Source organism: Simochromis diagramma, unplaced genomic scaffold (assembly GCF_900408965.1).
Source record: "Simochromis diagramma unplaced genomic scaffold, fSimDia1.1 OVJJ01000216.1, whole genome shotgun sequence".
Taxonomy (NCBI): Eukaryota; Metazoa; Chordata; class Actinopteri; order Cichliformes; family Cichlidae; genus Simochromis; species Simochromis diagramma.
Window position 1 is genome coordinate 1,267,012 of NW_024386883.1, and position 19,616 is coordinate 1,286,627.

At 39.2% G+C, this 19,616-nt stretch overlaps 2 long non-coding RNA genes across 2 annotated transcripts in view; both read right to left on the bottom strand.

Annotated features, from left to right (window-relative positions):
* Positions 1–7,391: 7,391 nt before the first annotated feature.
* LOC120734210 lies at positions 7,392–15,765 on the bottom strand. The gene is made up of 2 exons (XR_005695983.1): positions 11,280–15,765; positions 7,392–8,263 (listed from the first exon to the last, which is right to left on the bottom strand). It is a non-coding gene; the product is annotated as an uncharacterized LOC120734210 (long non-coding RNA).
* A 1,031-nt stretch (positions 15,766–16,796) lies between these two features.
* The window catches only part of LOC120734211, a 31,428-nt gene continuing 28,608 nt past the window's right edge, over positions 16,797–19,616 (bottom strand). The window contains exon 4 of the long non-coding RNA XR_005695984.1: positions 16,797–16,996. This is a non-coding gene — a long non-coding RNA (uncharacterized LOC120734211). The remainder of the gene's footprint in view (positions 16,997–19,616) is intronic.

A 19,616-nucleotide genomic window follows, 5' to 3' on the forward strand; every position in this document is an offset into this window, starting at 1 on the left:
CAATTCATGGAGGCCCCACAACTTACAGGACTTACAGGATCTGTTGCTAACTTCTTAGTGCCAGATACCACAGCACATGTTCAGGGTCTAGTGAAGTCCATGCTTCAATGTTTTAGGCTTGTTTTGATAGCAAAAGAGGGACTGCCACAATATTAGGCACGTGGTCATAATGTTATGATCAGTGTTTGATCGTAAATGTTGTGTAGGCACAATTTAGGCTCATTAGAACCAACTGAGTACAACTTGAATACCACAGCCTACCTGAATATTGTTGCTGACCATGTCCATCCCTATAAACCACTGTGGTCAATGTCACAAATTTCAAATAATCTCAAAATAGTTTCTTGAACATGACATTGAGTTCACTGTACTCGAGTTGCGTCCACAGTCACCAGATCTCAATCCAATAGAGCACCGTTAGGTAGTGGTGGAGCAGATGATTAACACCATGCACGTGCAGCAGTGTGATAGTATCTTGTCAATATGGACCAAAAGGAATGTTTCAAGGACCTTGTTGAATCTATGCCACGAAAAATTAACAGTTCTGAAGGCAAAAGGAGGTAGAAGCTGGTACCAGCAAGGTGTACCTAAGAAAGAAGCCGTGAGTTTCATATCAGTAACACGATGATAATGACAATAGTATTAAACTCATTATAATTCACCATGGTCCCAAACAGCAGATGTTCTTTATGAGTTTGCAATAGTTGTGACATGAGGCATGACCAACCACAGCTAAGAAAGTGTCAGAAAAGCCCAGCAGCTGCTGAAGCATCATGAACTGTCTCAGTTTTACAGTGGAATGTCAGTGTTGTAATGATTAATGTACAGTCTCATGGACATTTGTGCAAACATTCCACATGTAGTGATTATTCACAGCAGGTGAATACGACCAGCTAACAAATGTGTTTCCTGACCTTTAAGCTAATACTTTGTTTTCAAACTCAATCTGTAATTAAAATCAGCATTCTTGTGAAATCTTTGTACACCACTCCTTTTGCCATTTTCCCGTACATCCAATGACGTATGAATACGTCTTGTATGACACAGAATTTAATCTTTTGGCGTGAGCAAGCCTAACTGCTGATTGTAGTACGTGACCTTGCAATAAAGCCAATCTGGTTCCTGTTAGTGGTGTGTCCTCTGCTGCACAGTGCAGATGTGCAGTGTAGCCTTTAAGGAACTCTTACACCCCACACCCTGCCCTACTTCCATCTACTTAGAAAAAAAAACCTGTGTTCTCAAAAAGAATTGCATTTGCTATATGACTTTATCCAGTAGCAATTCTACTGCCTGTACTCCACCCCTTTTCTAGTTTATTTGATTATTTGACCAGTAGAAGGAAAGAGATTGCATGGAAGTGGGCACAGTGGTAGGCAACAATGCTGTGAATGCATTTCTGAGACTATAAACTTAAAACAGGCTAAAAAGGAGACATATGATACGATGGATAAGGGAAAAGTGAAGGGTGATGTTGACCTCATAGTGACCCCAACTTGAAACAACTGTGTGAGTCAAAGAATTTATCACTGACTTCTGGAAACTGTAACAACTGTAACAACTGTTGACTTTAACTGTGCAAAGTTTAATCTGGAAGTTCATCAGGAGCAGGTTTATATTTGCCAAAAAGATTATACACCAACCCCATCCAGCCATCCATTCATCCGTCCATCCATCCATCCATCCATCCGTCCGTCCATCCATCCATCCAGGGCTAGGTTAAAGCTTTTGAGAGGTGCTGTTGTATCCATGATTCCTTCTGTCCAGCCTGTATAGCAATAGTGGTTCAGCCCATTTTAAAATAATTACTACCCCTTATATTCAGTCAGTGTCAGCCTGCCCCCCTGTTAAAGTTAACATTTTCTAATGAGCTGCATGCTTTTCTGTTACTTCCCTTTGCTTCCTATATTGACTTTTTCTTTCTTTGAGTCCTGAATCTAAGCTCTTTTACTTAGAGCTTACTAAGATCAATCATCTTTATTTGAAAGAGATTTGAAATTATGGGTATGGAGAACATGCCAAACAAGGGTCTTTATGCCATTCTTTGTTTGTGCTAATCAGTTGAATAGCTCTTCTTAAGAGGTCATTGCGCTCCCCAGTCGAAATGGAAATGCTTATCATTTTTCAAGTTGAAAAGGTAATGATCACTAGAGCCATTTCTCTGAATCTCAGTGAAAGAATGTGCTGTTTTTGGTATTCCAGTATTTTGGTGCATAACATCAGTCGCCCATACAAGGTCGCATCTGCTCTTTTGTGCTTGACACAGAGATAGACGTATAGTTTTCATAGCTATACATCTATAGCCATAAAATTATACATCTGTACATTATGGTCTTAACTGCTGATAAGAGATTAAAGAGAAAAACTGCAGCTTTCATGTGGAGATTACATTGCAGATTCGAGACTGCAACGGTCTCATGGCGATGAAATGAAACATGTGAGTGTGAATTCTCTTTTTCATCTGTAAATGGTTGACGGGGGGAAAAGGTGCCCCCTGAAAACAGAACATTATGAAACATGCTCGTAAAGTTTTTTTCTTTTTACCATACCACAATACACTTTCTTTACCTTAGAGTATACAGCCTGTAGCTCAAAGGAAGTATAAAACCTGTCATTTTAATAAGTAGCTTTTTTAAGCCCTGGGCGAAAACCAGGCTTATAGTTGTGGTCTTCTCTGTTTAAACAGATATAACACAGTGGGAAGGGTGTCACTGAGGCCTGAGTTTGAGTTCTTCATGCCTCATTAGACCATATAAAAGAAAAGATAGAAGTTTAATAAGATAATATTTTCAAATATTACTGAAAATTCTCAGTAGGTGAGCTATGTTAAAATGCTCTATAATTTTATGCATGCTTGCAGTTGCCACTTCAGAAAATACTCTGCACTTTATCAGAATTCACATGTACTGCACAGAGAAGAAATCCTGTTATTTTTCTGCCATGTATGAGGTCAATGAGGAGTGTTGAAACGGCAGACACTATATCAGCCCCAGGAAAGGCAGTCATATTTGACCTGCATCCAGGAATCACAGCAAGTCATTATTCTGATCTCTGTGCAGACAGAGAGCAGACCAAGCTGTGTGGACAGTGTGTAAATCAGTGTATGGGGGATTAGGGCTAACATTATGGGAGATTGGAGTCTTGCACTCAGCTAGTTTAGAAGAACAAAAATGTGGTGCAGAGTAAGATGTCCTGAGAAAGTGTTACAAGGGGCTAGAAGAGGTTTAGATAAGTTGATCATGAAATAATTCTCTTGTTCAGCTGCAGCACAGAAACTCCAAAACTTTTGTGCATTACTCTTCTTCTTATGCGGTGAAAATATATCTGCAATAGTACATCTAGGAGTTTCATTTAATGTCATCAGTCAGATAAGACAGCTACAAAACAGACCCCCCCCCCCTTTGGGCTTGGATTTGGCGCTTGACTGCATTGCTCCCCAGGTACTTCCTTGGAGTTGTTACCTGAGCCTTCCCCCAGGCAGCTCAGCACGACACTGCACAGCAGAAATGAGGTAATCTTGGTAAATGGTGACAAACAGTCAGTTTCATATCAATCAAGAAAAAAAAAGACAAAAGCCTTACAAATTCTGTATGGCTGTCATTAAAACTCATTTACATTTCAAAAATTTCACTGTGATCTGAAAAGTAGTGATCTGTAGACGCCTATTTAATCTGTTTAAACATTAATTAAAGGACTATTCCTGACACCCACCCCTTCACCCATCTACAGTAACCCCAAGAAATGGACGAGATCATATCGTTATCAACACCTAAGTGGAAGTCAAGCAGTCGGCTCCTGACACTTCTGTTTGTTAAGTGACCTGGGTCAAATGAGGTCTGATAGCTTAATGGGGGCTTTGAGACTTCTGGAAAATGGTTATTGGGTTGCAGTCACGTGGTTCTGATGACGTGCGGAGGCAGCGCGATTTTTGAGTGGAGGGCGGAAGTAAACATGGAGGACACTGTGGAGAGTCAGGAGAGCAGCTATTGTGCAACTTTAGACCCCGTTTCTCGGGAGAGATATAAACAGATAGTTAAAAAATATATCGGACGTGATCCGTATTCTTTGAAAATGTCCGAATACACCACAGAAGTAAAGGATTTGCCTACTATCGAGGCTGTGGATATCACCAACTACTTGGTCCTCCAGACTTCTTACTACACTAGGCAGCAAATGAAAGCTTTCAAGAGTCTGGAGGCGTACAATTTTTTTGTCAGCGGGTGGGTCCACAACCTTGGAACAAAACGTCTCCGTGATGGATACAGTTTGGTGTTTGCAAGGGTGAGTGTTTGTTCTTATATTGCTTTATCTTAAACACGCTAACAGTTAGCGTTAGCGGCTTTAACGTCAACAAACATGCCAAATCCTTAGGACTTCGTTAGAGTGACAGTTGTTTGTTTCAAGGTAAACCATTCTCAGAGGTCTAACGAGACACCTCTGAAGACTTGGGTAATTGCAAAGGAGGATGGAGAAGTGATTGCAAAGCACTTGGGCAGCCTATAGTCCCAATCAAGTCAATATTAGACTACTAACTTAAAAGCACTAAGTAAACGAGAATTTAACGACAACATAATGCTAATAAGTTCGTTTGAAAACATAACATTACCTCTGACGAAGTGGTCGCTGCAGACACGGGCATTGGCAGACTCTGCTCCTCCCGACTGTAAACGTAAATTTAAAATCCATTTTTTCCTACGTTTTTCGGTTAGAATTTTCCATTTTTCTCCTCTTCGTTGGGCTATTTTTGGTACCCTAAAATACCGTTTATCAGTTTCTCGGGTCGACCTACTGGAGCATCCGTAAACACAACAGGACATAGGCATTTTGCGTACTGTCTGTCTGTGATTTTGCGCTGATCTTTTTCACTTCCGCCCTCCAGTCAAATTTCGCGCTTTACGTCGACGTCACGTCTACGTCAAATGAAACCCAGCTTAGGCTGTGACTGCTCTCCTGAGGTGTGAGGAAAACACTAAGAAATACCTGGAACAAGGCTGCAAACAATTATGTTCAGATCCTGCTTTTTCTTAACTTTTCTGCAAATATGATTGACTCACACAGTCTGTATATTTAATTGAATTTTATTTCATTTTATTTATTAATTTTTTGGCCATGTTTTCTGTCTTGAAATGAATGGCATTTATCACTCTTAATTGTATATCTGATCACTAGTTTTTCACGTATACTTTTGCTATGGCTGTATAGCATTTCTTAGGATATATGGAGAAGCCATTAAGCTAAGCATTGGACTGTATTGTATTCAAGTGGCCATTGTACATTCAGTCGGGTCACATTCAGTCAGTTGTTTCTCTCTGACCGACCTGCCTGAGGTCAATGTATCCGGTCATTAAGTGATGACGTGACAAATCCTACTTCCAGGCCTAAAGTAGTCTGCGTTTAATATGGCTTTTGTGTTGTTAACATGTTTAATGTTTTCTATTTTCTTCTATTTAATCTCAAAAAGCTCCTAAAACAGTCAGTGATCACTGTTGACCTCCCTCGGCTTTTATTACCGCTAATCATTCATTAAGCTCAGTTTTTAAAACCTTAGGATGTAACTACAGCCCAGCCCATGCAGCAGTATATGAATGACTAACCTCGTATTGTGGATGGATTATCTCAGTTGTTCTCCTGGCTGAAGTTTGGTCCTTTTACAGCATCCTGCCATGCGATTACATTTGTTCCTGACCACCGAGAACACTCACGTTAACTTTTATCGAGTGGAAAAAAAGTTAGCTTGTTTATATTATGCTAACATAGCTGTGTCGCTAGCGGTCACGTAGCACATCATTATATACCAGCTAGCCAAACTTCAGTAACCCTACAAACGTCACTGCTGTTTAGTTTTCTGTCTTCATTTATGTTGGAAGTAATAACAGAGCTGTACGTTTTAATTTGTTTCCAAAACCCCACAGTCAGGACATGCTATATTGTATTTAGATAGAAGCTAGCGAGCTAACTTCCTGCTAACTTCTAACTCCGTTAAATGTCATAAATTCCGTTTTCATGGATGCCTGGATGTTAAACTCAATTGTTACACCTGGTAGAGCAGAACGCTGATCATTTTATTAAAGATGAAAGACTTTAGACAGTTTTTCAACTCTCAGTAATGCCATAGTGATCGTTTGATATATGGACCTGCAGCGGAGTTTAGGCCCAGACACGGCTAGTGACGTCAGACTTAACGACCGGATAATTAGGATATAAACATAAATGGATAGTAATATTATAGATCATGTTTGTCCCATTTCAACCACAGAACACTCTTTGATAAACTCCCCAACAGAGAATGACTTCCTGTTTTTTTTTTTTCTCAATTTGTCATAAATCACAATACTACTTTGTTTCTTTTATTTTTAAGATGACTGCTGTTTTTTTGTTGTTGCTTTTTTAAATTTATGGATGTAGATGTGTGCAAGTGAACACAGTTTTACCAATGAATGTTTTGGGTCTGATGTTTGTGATGTCAGTGCCAACACATTTATGAGAGATGCGAGTTTGCTAACGCTGCAATTCACACACATGCAATAAATAATAAAAAGCATGAGTATGTAGAGTTTTTAATGAAACATGGACTTTGCAATATTTATGTGGTGAAGTCAGAGCTAAAGCCATGACCTTAGTTTGTGGAGAGCAGATTGCTGTGTTTAGAGATTACATCTTGAATTGCCTTTATGAACCTAAACATGCAGAGAAACACAACAACGTGACTGTTGTACAATGGAGATTGACATCTGAAACTTAAAAAAAAAGGAAATCCGCAAAAGCAACTAGTGCTTTTTACCAAGCTGTGGCGGTGCAGTCAAGACCAACTTCATCATTTCTCACAAAATTACTGTAAAACATAAGCCACTTTTTTCGCGAGGAGTTTATCATAAAGTGTTTGGTGGACTCTGTTGTGCTAATATACACTGAAAAAAGAAACATTTGGAAATGTGCCCTTCTCCAGAAACTCCAGTAAGTCTGTAACAAAATGGATCGAGGACATTGCAGGAAATCTGGAGCTTCAATCGAGAAATGAAGTGGGCAATTTTGACTTTTTCTCCTTGGCTCTGGACCAGAGTTGTGATGTATGCACCAGAGCCCAGTTACTCATCTAGAGTTTTTGATTACAGAGGAGCTGGCAGCAATACACTCAATGAAAGGGACTTTGTGAAGAAACAGTTTTTCAATTATGAAGTTTAACACAATCAAACTTCTACTGGTCAGTGATGATCACATGTCTGCTGTTGCATTTCCACTTCAGATATTGAACCTGACTTTAATTGACCTGTTCTAAGACAAAACAGAGTAGATTTTCCCCACTGAACAAGAAATAAACCCCCAAAAAGCTGCAGATGACATAATGAACTACAAACAAAATGGCAACTGCAGTTTGAATAAAGTTAAAAGTTTTGTCTAATTTTGCAAAAAGCAATTACATTTTAATCACAAGTCTTTTTGGGACACTACAATGATTCAAATCTGTTCTTTTGTAATGATAAACAGAGTGATGTGTGTGTTTAATAAAGTGGCAAAATCTATTACTGAAAATGACAGTGCATGTGATCTTTCTAGCTTTAAATGCAGCAGCCAAGAGCTGTTGAATGCAAAACATTAAGCTGACATGAAAAAGAACAACCACACTAGTGGAGGGGAGTGGGAGTGGGTGGGTTGTTACAGCGCTGAAGTCCCCCTTTTCTCTGTAAGTCTTCAATTCACAGATATGGTCTATACTGACATGACCAAACTAAGAAAGCTCTTTGTGGGTGCTACCAGCATTTTGACTGGAAAACTCTGGCAGCAGATGAAACGCCAAAGTTGTCCAAATTGTTTGGAATAACCTTTAGCTCTTCTGTTACAATAGAAAATATATTTAAAATCTAAATTTTCTTGGTTAGGGTGAAACTTTAGATGAAAAACGATTCTCTTTTCTGCTAATTTCTTTACACGTTAGACTTGAGTATATAAACAGCTTCTTCTAATAGAGTAACTTTTGACATTATGTGTTGTGCTCGGACTTAATGCAAAGTAGATATTCAATCTCTGTGAATATAGGGTGAGATCAGATGCAAGCTGGACTAATGAAGAGAGAAGTGATATCATTCGCCTGTGCTGCTCTTCAGCTTGGGTTGGTTTCACCTCCTCCTCCTCACTGCCTCCTGTAGAGTCAAAGGGTTTGCATTAACACTTGGCTCCAAACAGAGGGACTTTCTGAAATGTTTCTCCTGTTTTTTGGAAGGTTGCTCCATGCCACGATTCAGAACACTCTGAGCTGAAGGGATGGGGTCTGCAAAAACAAAGCAAAAACAGCCAGAAACATGAGTGCAGTGGATGCAGTGTTCCCCCTCATGTTATCGTGCAGGCTTTAGCTGGTCTTCACTCCTTAAGTGTCTTTGACCCACTCCCATGGTACTGATTGGACTGTGATTGCTGAGATAAAACTTCATGATCTCATATCACCCTCTACTTTGGTCTGATTTATTTAAGTGTTCACATAATTTTTTTTCTGGATGCTTTCTACTGTCTGTATGGAAACAAGAACTGGTGTACCTCCACTCTGTGCAATCAGAATCAAACTCACAGGTTTCTTTTTCTGTCATTTCCATTTGGCCAGAAACAGCATCTTTTATTAAGTAACTACAACAATACGGTGTTTTTCTTACTAACCTTTATCAGCAAATTAAATGGATAAAGCCATTGTGACGCCACCTTTTGCTCAGTGGAGACAGTCCACAAAGTGAAAAACAGCCTAAGAGCAAAGTCATGACAAACAGCACCGACCTTTAATTTCAAGTGACCACACCCCTAGTCATGCAATACTTTTTCCTTAATACATCCTTAATAATGGGTGAATTATCAAAACATTCCCATATGGTGCTGTTATCATGAAGTCGTCATTTCTACAGTAAAACTTGGCATTTTAACATGTTTTGGGTTCCTGCAACTGGTCCGTCGGGTTATTGTCTCCCCAGAAACACTTCCCTTGTTGTTTTGGAAATCTGTTTTTTCCTATTTCTGTTTTCGTTTTTCCTATTTCCGTTGTGTTTTGTGTGCTTTTGCAGCGTTTATCTTATTGCTGGTGTTTTCTTAAGTTGCAGTCCGTTTGGCCTCGCAGGGCCACCGTATACAAAGCTACAGAGATATAATTTAAAATGATCTTTGGTCTGTAACTGAGTTGATATAGTTTGCAAACCTTCCAGGCAATTCTGTCTGCTTCATATCTTGAAGCAGGAATCTTTCATGTATTAGACAAATGTGTAAATCACTACACTACGGAGACACTACAAACTGGTTTAAAATAACAACAAAGCAAATTAGCTCAGCTAGTGAAATAGAAGAAACCAAATATGTTTGTAAAGAGGTCAGGTGGTAATTATTTACAGCTGTTGAATGAAGTTTTGAAGGTTTAGTAACAATGAAACAGGCTTCAGTGGAGTCTTTTAAGACTGGGGCCAAAAAAAGTTCTGGGAAGGTCGTGTCACAAATGGTGTCTGGTGTAAAAATATGTGCTAAATCAAATATGTGGGTCTATTTGCTGTGGTTAACCATTGTAAATACTAACTATGACAGGGGTAATCATTTATGAACGTAAAGGCAAAATTATCCTTTTTTTAAATAAACATTATCAGCATGATTTTAAACTTACTTTAAAACATTCTTTTGGAAAGGGGGAAATGTTATTATACCATAGGTTTATTTGAGCAGAAGCAATAAACCTGACAAAGACATATTATTGATGTGGAGTTCCACAAAGTTTAGTCTTTGATCCGTAATTATTTCTCTTCTTTGTCATTCCTTTAGCCTGTGTCATTCAATCATTTTCCGGCATTTCTTATAATTTCTTTGCCGATGATATTCTCCTATATGTTTTTTAAGTCTCACCAGCTGGATAGCCTTTCCACCATAGCTGACTGTTTATCCTGGATTAGTGACTAGCGCTCCAATAATTACCTTTAAAAAAAAAAGAAAAGAAAAAAAAGCACTGCACATGCATATCATTTATCACATACGTAAATGTAATACCTTATTTACTAGTAGGGATGGGTATCGTTTAGGTTTTATCCGATACCGGTGCCAAACCGGTACTTTTGAAACGGTGCCGGTGCTTAAACGGTGCTCAAACCGGTGCTTAAAGAATGGAGAACACAAAATTGGTCCAAAAACCTCCCATGTTCAGCTGTTTTTTTGTAAAAAGATAACAATGTTAGCCTTTTCTGCAGCTATGGGGCATATATGGTATCACTCTTGGCTGGAAGCAGTGCTTAAACAATGGAAAAAACATAAACTTTGTCCAAAAACCTCTCATGTTTAGCTGTTTTCCACTTTTTCTTTGGTCATTTTAGCCTTTTTGGCCAGGGTGAAGGGAGTATCTGCCATCAAACAAGAAGACAGCCGCATGTAGCTATGATGATGTTTGCTAGTTCACCTTACATGCATTAATGTAATAACGTGGTTAGCCTACTCAACGTAAATTACACACGAACAACATTAAGCTACTCACGCAGAGAAGAACGGCTGCTGCTGCCATCATCGTCCTCATCATTTCTGCTACATTGGCAGGGCTAGGGGCCAGGACTCTACTCTTCGGGTTTTTGGGGGATGTTGCTAACTCCGGGTCCGATAACAGGCACCGTACACCACACCCGCAGTAGATGTGCACGGTGTGAGGTCTCGAGGCAAGCTATCAAATACGCCGCATTTCTCGGCTTTTAAAAAAACCACTATGCATCGCCAGGTGTTTCATCGGATTTGAGGTGTTACCTCCTTTGACAGTATCACAGTATCAGCTTAAAGCACTTGTTGCTGCTGAGTTTGCATATTTTGCTGTGAAGTACAGCCAGACTTTTGACCGCTTCGCCTTGGGCATTTTTAATCTGTAGCTCTGCATAAAAGAACGTGCGTACCTGGACCCGCCTACTATCCTCAGAAACGTAAAATGATTGGCTAGAATCGAAAGTGTATCACAGCTCAGGAAAAAAAAGCACCGAAATAAAGCACCGAAATGTGCGCTGCTTTTCGGTCTGGTTACTACCGTTTATGTCAGAACCGATACCGGTACCCATCCCTATTGACTAGCTAATATACTCACCCCTTTCACACCAAATGCTAGAGCAAGTGGCGTAACGCACTGTAGCAAGCAGGCTCACACCACTCCATTTTAAATTGGCTCCCATTTGATATTAGAATTTGTTTTAAAATTTTTATATTAACATACAGAGCTCTAAATTGGCAAGCTCGAAAATATATACTTTAACCTCTTATTAAACAGACTGCTGCTATATAAATAAACTTACTTTACTTACTTAAAATGAGAGTAAGTAGCGATGGTTCGGGTATCTCCCTAGGATGCCTCTTTAACTGCTTATAGGTGAGCTTCTTCAGGCATGACCTACTGGGAAGAAGCCCTGGGCCAGATGCAGGACATGTTGGAGACATTATGTCTCTTGTTTAGCTAGTTTGGCGAATTCCTTGGTCGTCTGAGGAAGTTGCCAAGAAGAGGGTTCAGGGCCCTTTGTCTCGAGCCTATATAGACGACAGACAATGGATGGATGTTTTCCTTACCTGAGAAGCACCATCTATGACAAGCATGTGAGTCAACTCCTGCCACCCATGTCAGGCCCTCCACCATGGGTAATTCTGTGGATGTCAGTAAAGTCCTGCTGGGTTATGTGATACCTACGCAATTAAGTTAGTGATTTATTGTACAGGTGTTGAGCTTGTGGTGCTCCAGTCATAAAACAATACTAGGAGCATGTTCACTGACAGTCGGGGTCAAGGTGCCCATGTGTACACATGAAAATGGACGTCAGCCTTCCTTCTCATACAGATGTTCACATACACGGTCAAACATTTTTTTGACAATTGTGCTCTTTCTGGTTCTTGCCTTAAACTTTTTATTAAAGCCAAGTGTTGTGCTGGTATACAGAAATGTCTTCTGTGTCTGTGGGTTTGTATTTAATGAAAGATTATGTTTGAATGATCTATAGTGGATTCAGACTTTTGGGAGCTGGGAGGTAAGAAAAATGTGTGTTTGGGTTAAAGCACAGTTACCATATGACATATTCACAGTTGAGAGGATCTGTTCAGATCTAGTGAATACTACACCATTAGCAGGTAAAGTTTAAAAGTACCCTAGTATGCTCCAACTCTGTATTTTTTTAATTCCTGGGCTCAACTTGAGTATCTTTATCTTTAACAGCCCTTTTTGCAGCCCCTCGGTTTCTTCTCTCCCTCTAGCTTGTGTTTACCCCACCCCAAACGCCTGTTTTATTCTGATTTGCTGGCCCATGGCTTGTTCCTGCAAAAAGGAATTTGATAATACCATATAAGTTCATCTGTGGCGGCCTGATGTTAACTTGGCTCGAGAGTAGAAAAAAACAATGGAAGTCAAGCTTTTAGGGCAATATGAAGCCTGAGGTTTTCCCTCACAGTGATCTTTCACATACTTTCACCATGTTTAACATGAACACTGTAACTGTTTACAGTTACAGCTTTATTTTGCTTTCTTTGTTGGTTGATTTACTTGTGGTTATTGGTGACAACAGCAAGCATCTTAATGAAACAGCAAACGTTCCAAATTGTATTATTAACTAGCTTCGTTGTCAGGAATAGAGTGTGCATGTGTCCGTGAGCTTGCTCTTTTGATTCTGATTCTTTTGATTTGATTCTCTTGTACACAGATACACGCCATACACCATTTGCATCTAGTGTGGAAAAAAACAGACTGGCAAGTAGTTTTAAGACATCTAACTGATGGATCTAAATATTAATTAATGATTATTACAGAATAAATATTAGATGAGGTCCCTAATTAAAATGTAGTTGGTGTTAATGAAGATAAATACTCCAGTTTAGTCATAAAGTTAGAGAACAAAGTTCAGCTTAACTTCAAATGAGAAAACTCTGAACTATGTAGAGCCAACACCCCTGATGTCTCTCTGCTCTGTATTTTCCAAGGCTTTTATTAAAGTTAACAAACTGCTCTGATCGCTCAGTGAGGATGTCAAGCTGAAGCTCTTTGCATATATTGAAGTGAACATATGCCTTCTAGAGTAGCATGTGTTTGTGATATATCTGACTATCAAGTCTTAACACTGATCAAATGCAGATCGTCTTTCATTAGAAATATGTAAAGTGTTTTCTTGTGCGGAGCCACATTTGTCACGCATTTTGTTTTACTCTGTGCTACTTCTTTCAAATTTCTCCTTAAATGGAGCCAAAGTAGGAACCGCAAATATTGGTGGACTTCTCCACCAATGTTACAAGCTCACAAATCGCTCCTGAGTGCACTCAGTTTATTTTCACAGATAATTTAAAGAACACATTTTCTCAATTTGTGCATGCACCATTTTGTAAAATATTGTGCAACTGGGCAAAGACTCTATGTTTTAGCCCCAACTAAATTTGAATTGGAAAATCTTTGGATTGAAAGTGCGTGAAAGGGATTTGAGAGGCAATATTAGGGAGATTTCAGACTGGTATTAATGTGATTTCCATCAGACTGTCGTTCTGAACTTACCATTTATATAAGAATAGATGGTACACTGTCAAAAGTTCACACTATACTATTTTATATCCGTCAAACTTTTGCAGATTCAGTTAAAGAAATGTTAGCAATATGTCTTTATGGAACAGGCTAACAAAGTACCTAAAAAAAGTTAATGCAATACTGCTCAAGTTAAATGCCTTTTTGTAATGCTTGAAGCATTCATAGGTCAGTTTTAAGTTACTTAACAAACAATGTTCTTCTGAAAATGATCAGGTAATGAGCTGGGCTAAAAATTTGGGATATGTGATAAAGCAACCAATGTCCAAAAAAACCCCAACAAACACTGAAAGATCTGGAGACTATCTCTCAAGACCACTTTAAAACTTTTGCATAATACTGTAAAATTAAAAAAGTCTTCAACAGGGGTTTGCATTTGTGTTACGATTTTTTTTCCTCACCGAAAGTCTGGAAAACATAACTTCATGAATCTGAATATGTGGTCCTTGATCTATAGACACGTCAATGAATCATTTCACTTTTTCAAAGACGTGTGAGTGTTGAGGCAAGAACGTTTGCAGTTACTTCACTTTTATCATGAGTGTTTCATTAGTTGCGACCACAACTTGATATAATCACCTACGAAAATATCCCACAAAGCTGGAATCAGTGACAGAGAAACCCGATGAGAAAAGCGTGCTTTCCAAGTAGCTTAGCTTAGCACAATAATGCGCCACTTTTACACTTTCATGAGTTTAACAAAGAAGAATTATAAAAGTCAGAGGAACTGCTCGCGTGATTTTCTGACATTTTCATTGGTGTAAACTGTCAATAACCACACATAGTAAGAGTGACATTATTGCTAATTGCTCAACAATATCAGTAAATACTCATATTGTCCATAACTGTGCTCTAGTTACTCAGCAAAACTTCACCGAAGGTACTTTTCAACAACAACAGTTTCTGAATCAAACTAGGTAAGACCCAGACTGTCCGCTGAAAGCAGATAAACCCAGGTGACATCAACTCTCCATTCCCAACAGGACAAAAAAGCTGTTTTTCATTAACAAGCTAAAATTTTACATGGGGTACAGCTATCTGGATTACTGTTGCCACAACAAACCAAATAAAAAAAAAACCAAAAATACAAAAAAAAAAAATAGATGGCTGTCCTAGCACTGGTACCTTACCTCCAGTATCTTCTTTAATTTCTGCTTCCAGTAACAACCCAGCCCTTTTCCCCCCTTTTCAGACAGTCTCTCTCTCTCTCGCTAGTTTGGAAGGGAAGCCTGAGAAAGATAATGTGGTTTTTCTGCTTTGATGGCTGTTTTTCTGCCATCAAAGACATGGTGGGCTCCAGTAGGGTGGGGCTGGGCTGGATTGCTGACTCCTTTACAATCTGAGTAAACCTCCAGAAAGGCTGTTGTTGAAGCGTTGGGCCAGTCAGTCCATGACAACAGCACGCTGATGGCTGAGTAACACAACAGCTTTTCTCCTGGGAGATAGCAGTGGAAATGTTGAGCGATGCGAGTCTACACATACTGGAATAAGTTAACAGCAATATGGAACATGGATGTCATCATTGCTTTCCTTTGTCTCTACACGTCAGCTTGGTTTTTTTTATATTATTTTTTCTTAGTCTATGTGATGGTGTTAAAGGAATCAGGACTTACATATTAAATGGGGGGGGGAAAGCTAACTGTACTAATCATACTACAACATAAAGATGTGTGCTCACTGTAAATGAATTAAAACATGTTCTTCAGGTATTTATGGAACCAGGTCATCCAACTGACAAACACTAGTAAGTGCCTGTTTGTGGTCTAATGAAGACTTTTATAGGGCTGCATATCAGGGTCATTGTAGTTTGTCGTTGTAGTTTAAAAGAATTCCTGTAGAGCCCTGAAGGATGGAGCAAAAACCTGAGAAAAACACATAGCTTAAAATGAGAAATTTACAAAGAAAAAAAGTCTCCTATCACTCATTTGCTATCTGAGAAGTCATACATTTGTGAGAAAGGAATGAAAGATTAAGTTAACATGGACATGCTGAAAACTGTTCCTTCAAAGGGCACTTCAGGCTGTCTCCCAAAGCAAGCAATAAAAAAAAAAAGATCTGTGTGAAACAATGGTTTTCTTTTTATTACCACTGGTAAAAACCTAATCTATAACCTGTCATTTAAAAAGACACATTTAAAGGCCTAATAAAAGAACATAGCCATCCCAACAACAGACTGTTCTCTCTGTTGAGGTCAGGAAAGCGATTCCGCTCCCTGAAGACCAACACAGAGAGACTGAGGAGGAGCTTCTTCCCACAGGCGATACGGTCTCTCAATCACACCACCACATAGTACTGACCCACACATACAGTTCTTACACACACTGGACATTCTGGACATTGTTTTCACTTCATCACTTAATCACTTTAAGCATATTTGGCGGTGCATGATGAAAGTGAGACGTGAAACAAACACATAGGCAGGGGTACGATGATATATACAAAAATGTTTTTTTTAAACATATAGGTTAATGATGTGTCACAATGTTCTTGCAGTTTCCTTCAGATCAGCCTACCCGTTGAGGAGAGGGCACACACATTTAAATGCCTAGACTACAAATACAGTACACTGATCATCTAGTCAGTGTCAAACCTAAAAGTAAAGGTTGCAGCAACTTTGACAAGTCTTGATGCATGTGCAATCATCCAGATAAAGAAATCCCAAAAAGTTGATTCTCTTCATCTGAACATAATGTTTTAAGTCTCTGAGACTTCTTCAGCACTTCTATGAGTGATGAAACGTTTCTCCCACTGAAAACGCCACATCCAGATGAACTGAATCAACTTTTTGAGATTTGATTGACAAGGGTGTGGTCACTCGTAGGCCCAACATACAGCTATCTGCTGGGCCTTACCTCTACTGGAGTCTCTTGACTGTAGAGGTGACAGTGAAGTGAGTGAAATTGTAGTGTTTTGTTTATATGTTATATAGCACGATTTCGCATGTATCTCTGTGTATTGTTGCCATACTGTCTATGGAACCGAGCAATAGCAACATGGCAATGGACAAATTCAGAAAGACTGGCTTGAAAACAGGAATTCAAAAGGCAACAGGTGAGGATACTGTTGCTACCTTTTATATTCTTTCAGTGATGAAAATACACAGAGGCTTTTTTGTTTTTAAATAATTTACAGCCTTACTTTGGAAATGAAGGAGTTTTTCTCTCAGAATATACAGTGGTCCCAATATACCATCATACCATTTCAATGATGGATTACGCTGAAAGGGTTCACATGAAGTATTTTAAACAAAGCTGACCTTTTTGATGTGCTCGCAGAGTCGTCGTGGGGCATTAATCAGCATATGCAGTCAGGCAGCTCTGCTTTATGAAGTAAACGAGCAGAGCAGTCTGAGTAACGCACTGCAGGGTGCTGTGGTTTTATGAGTCCTCTGCTAGTTCGTATGTAAAACACTTCATCCCCTGCTTTGAAGTGCAGGCTCTCTGGTCGTCTGTGGTGTCTTCCAGGAATCAGCACCTTAAAGCACGCACACACACACACACACACACACACACACACACACACACACACACACACACACACACACACACACACACACACACACACTTAGTGTCTTAGTGATTTGCAGATGATTGCTTCCTGATTTTATTCACATTTTCTACAACATCCTACCATTTTTATGCAGTTGTATCAGCTTTTGTTTCAGGTTTTATTCATTAGACAAATTGCTTATGAAATAATACTGATGATAAACTTTATACTGTAAAAGTTTTTAAACGTTCAGCTCTCAGTGGCAGCAAGCAATCCTACAATTGGTGTTATTATTGCCAGTTTGCCATGATGTTAAGCATGTAAACTTACGTTAGGATGGTTTAATCGCTCATTACAATTTGATCTAAATGCTTAGATTCTCCAGACAGTAAAACAACTTGAATGCAGTTTCCATTGTTGTAAACAATAATCATATATGCATGTGTTTTTAAAGCAGTAGGCAGGCAATTTCTATCCAGTTTAAAAGATAGAAATTGCCTCCAAAGCAGGTCTCCAGGACTGGATGTCCTGGAGACCTGCTGGCAACCGCTGGCATCTAAGAAATGTTGCATAATCTGCAACTAGTTGGAGAATGGTTGCTGGAATCATTATCTTGAAATTGGTTGCAAAGAGGTATACAGTGCTACACCGAAAACCTCCTTGCAACTGCTTCGGTTACTCAATCGTAAATTGTTGTAATCCCTGGCAGTTTGCATAGAAGACACCGACTTGACTGCAAACTGTGTGAAATTGTGAAAAGTAGGGCACAAACCAAAAACACAGACTGTTAAAAGTTGCTATCGTTAAGGGAAAAACTTTTATTTTGAAGGCAAACATTCTCTGTTTCCAGTTTGTGTTGCACTTTTTCAAGTTCCGCTGCAAATGGCGAGTGTTGAATGTTCACGAGTACATCTCTCACTCATTATCTACAACCAGTTAAACCTCTCAGGTCATCAGGCGCAGATCTTTTAAATGTTCCCAGAAATAGATCTAAGTGTTGTGAGTGTGCTTTCAGTTATTGCGGTCCTGTTCTTTGAAACAACAACAACTGCTAACCAGTGCTGTTCACTGCCATAAAGCAGTAAGGTAACCTACGCAGGTTGTTATGTTTTTATCATCTGTGGTAAGCACACTGAGTTTACATGTAATGAAATGTGCTATATAAATTTAATTGCAGTTGATGTAGCACCCTAATTATTGCTGATTTCACCGAGTGATAGCGAGCAACCACTCGCCAGTCGGATGGGAAATACATGTTGTTCTCTAATGACTGGGGGCCTCCTTTCTCTGGGCCTGTGTGACTGAGGCTTTGTCCAGAGACATTAGAAATGAGACCCAAGCTGGAGCTCCTATACTTTCATTGAATAACATACACATGTTGCATTTATTCAGAAAAGGCATGTCCATCCATGAGAACAGAACAGTCTGACAACCTGCCTGTCTGACACACTTACCACCAGGTGCTTCCAATCAGTTCCTCTCAGACTGAAATATCCTTACATGGTTCTCTGCAGAGCTTAAAGGCTGCCATCAAACTCATTATTTTCTGCCAGAATAGCAAAGTAAAATGGATTTTTCATCAGCAGTATTCAGAATTTATAGGTCCTGGCTTATTTGTTTAATTGGCAAATCAAACTTTATCTTAGAGCCTACTCAGATAAATATTTTTTCTCAGTGCCTGCCTCACAGTCTGAGCTGAAAGAGGAAAAAATAATGAAACACTACCCGACCGCAGACTTTATAAGATTGGCATTAGAAATTTGGTTTACTTCTCTCATAAACAAATGAAAACAAATCCTTTCTAAGACAAAACCATCACGTTTATGTGACGGAGATTTATAGATGCTTGCTCCTTAAAAGCCCATCTGTCGAACAGGTTTCGAAGTGGCAGATTACAGCTAATAAACAGTTTAATCACTTGTAATAACTGTAAGTGCTTGAAATAAAAAAAGTAGATTAGGGAATGATTCAGTGACTCAAACGATGGCTAAACAAAACATTCTCATTACATGGACATAAATATCTCTGTAATTTTCCACAGATTGAAAAACCTCAACATCGAGATTTGTTTTTGTGGGTTTTTTTTAAATATACCGGTTTGATGTGAGTACACATAGCGCTCTGAATACATACGTTTCAATCACAATGAGTCCTAAAAAATGTGAAACTCCAAATGGCTTTTTTCTCAGTCGACTGCGTGATTGCACTGATACGTCTACAAAACAAATGCTGAATTAGAAAGCCAGTGCACACTGTGGATCAGCTGCCAAACGTGCTGCACCTCAGAAACATGACGGGGCATTTTGCTTCAGCTTTATGTCAGGGCTAAGCGGAGCCCCTGAAGCACTTCAACTTGGCCTGACACACCAGTGCTATAATGTAAGAGCCAATAAGCTCCAACAGTTTATGATTTTACATAAAATACTTTAAAGATCTGTTGTTAGCCAAGACAGCCAGAGGAAAGCCACATGTCAAACTGAAGATGATGAACTCCTGCCGCAAACTAATAACAAACAGGTCACAGCTGCCGCCTTTGTTTATTCTTTACCTCACTGTGGCAATAATAGTTACAGCGGATTATGTGAATGTGATTCTGACTTCACAC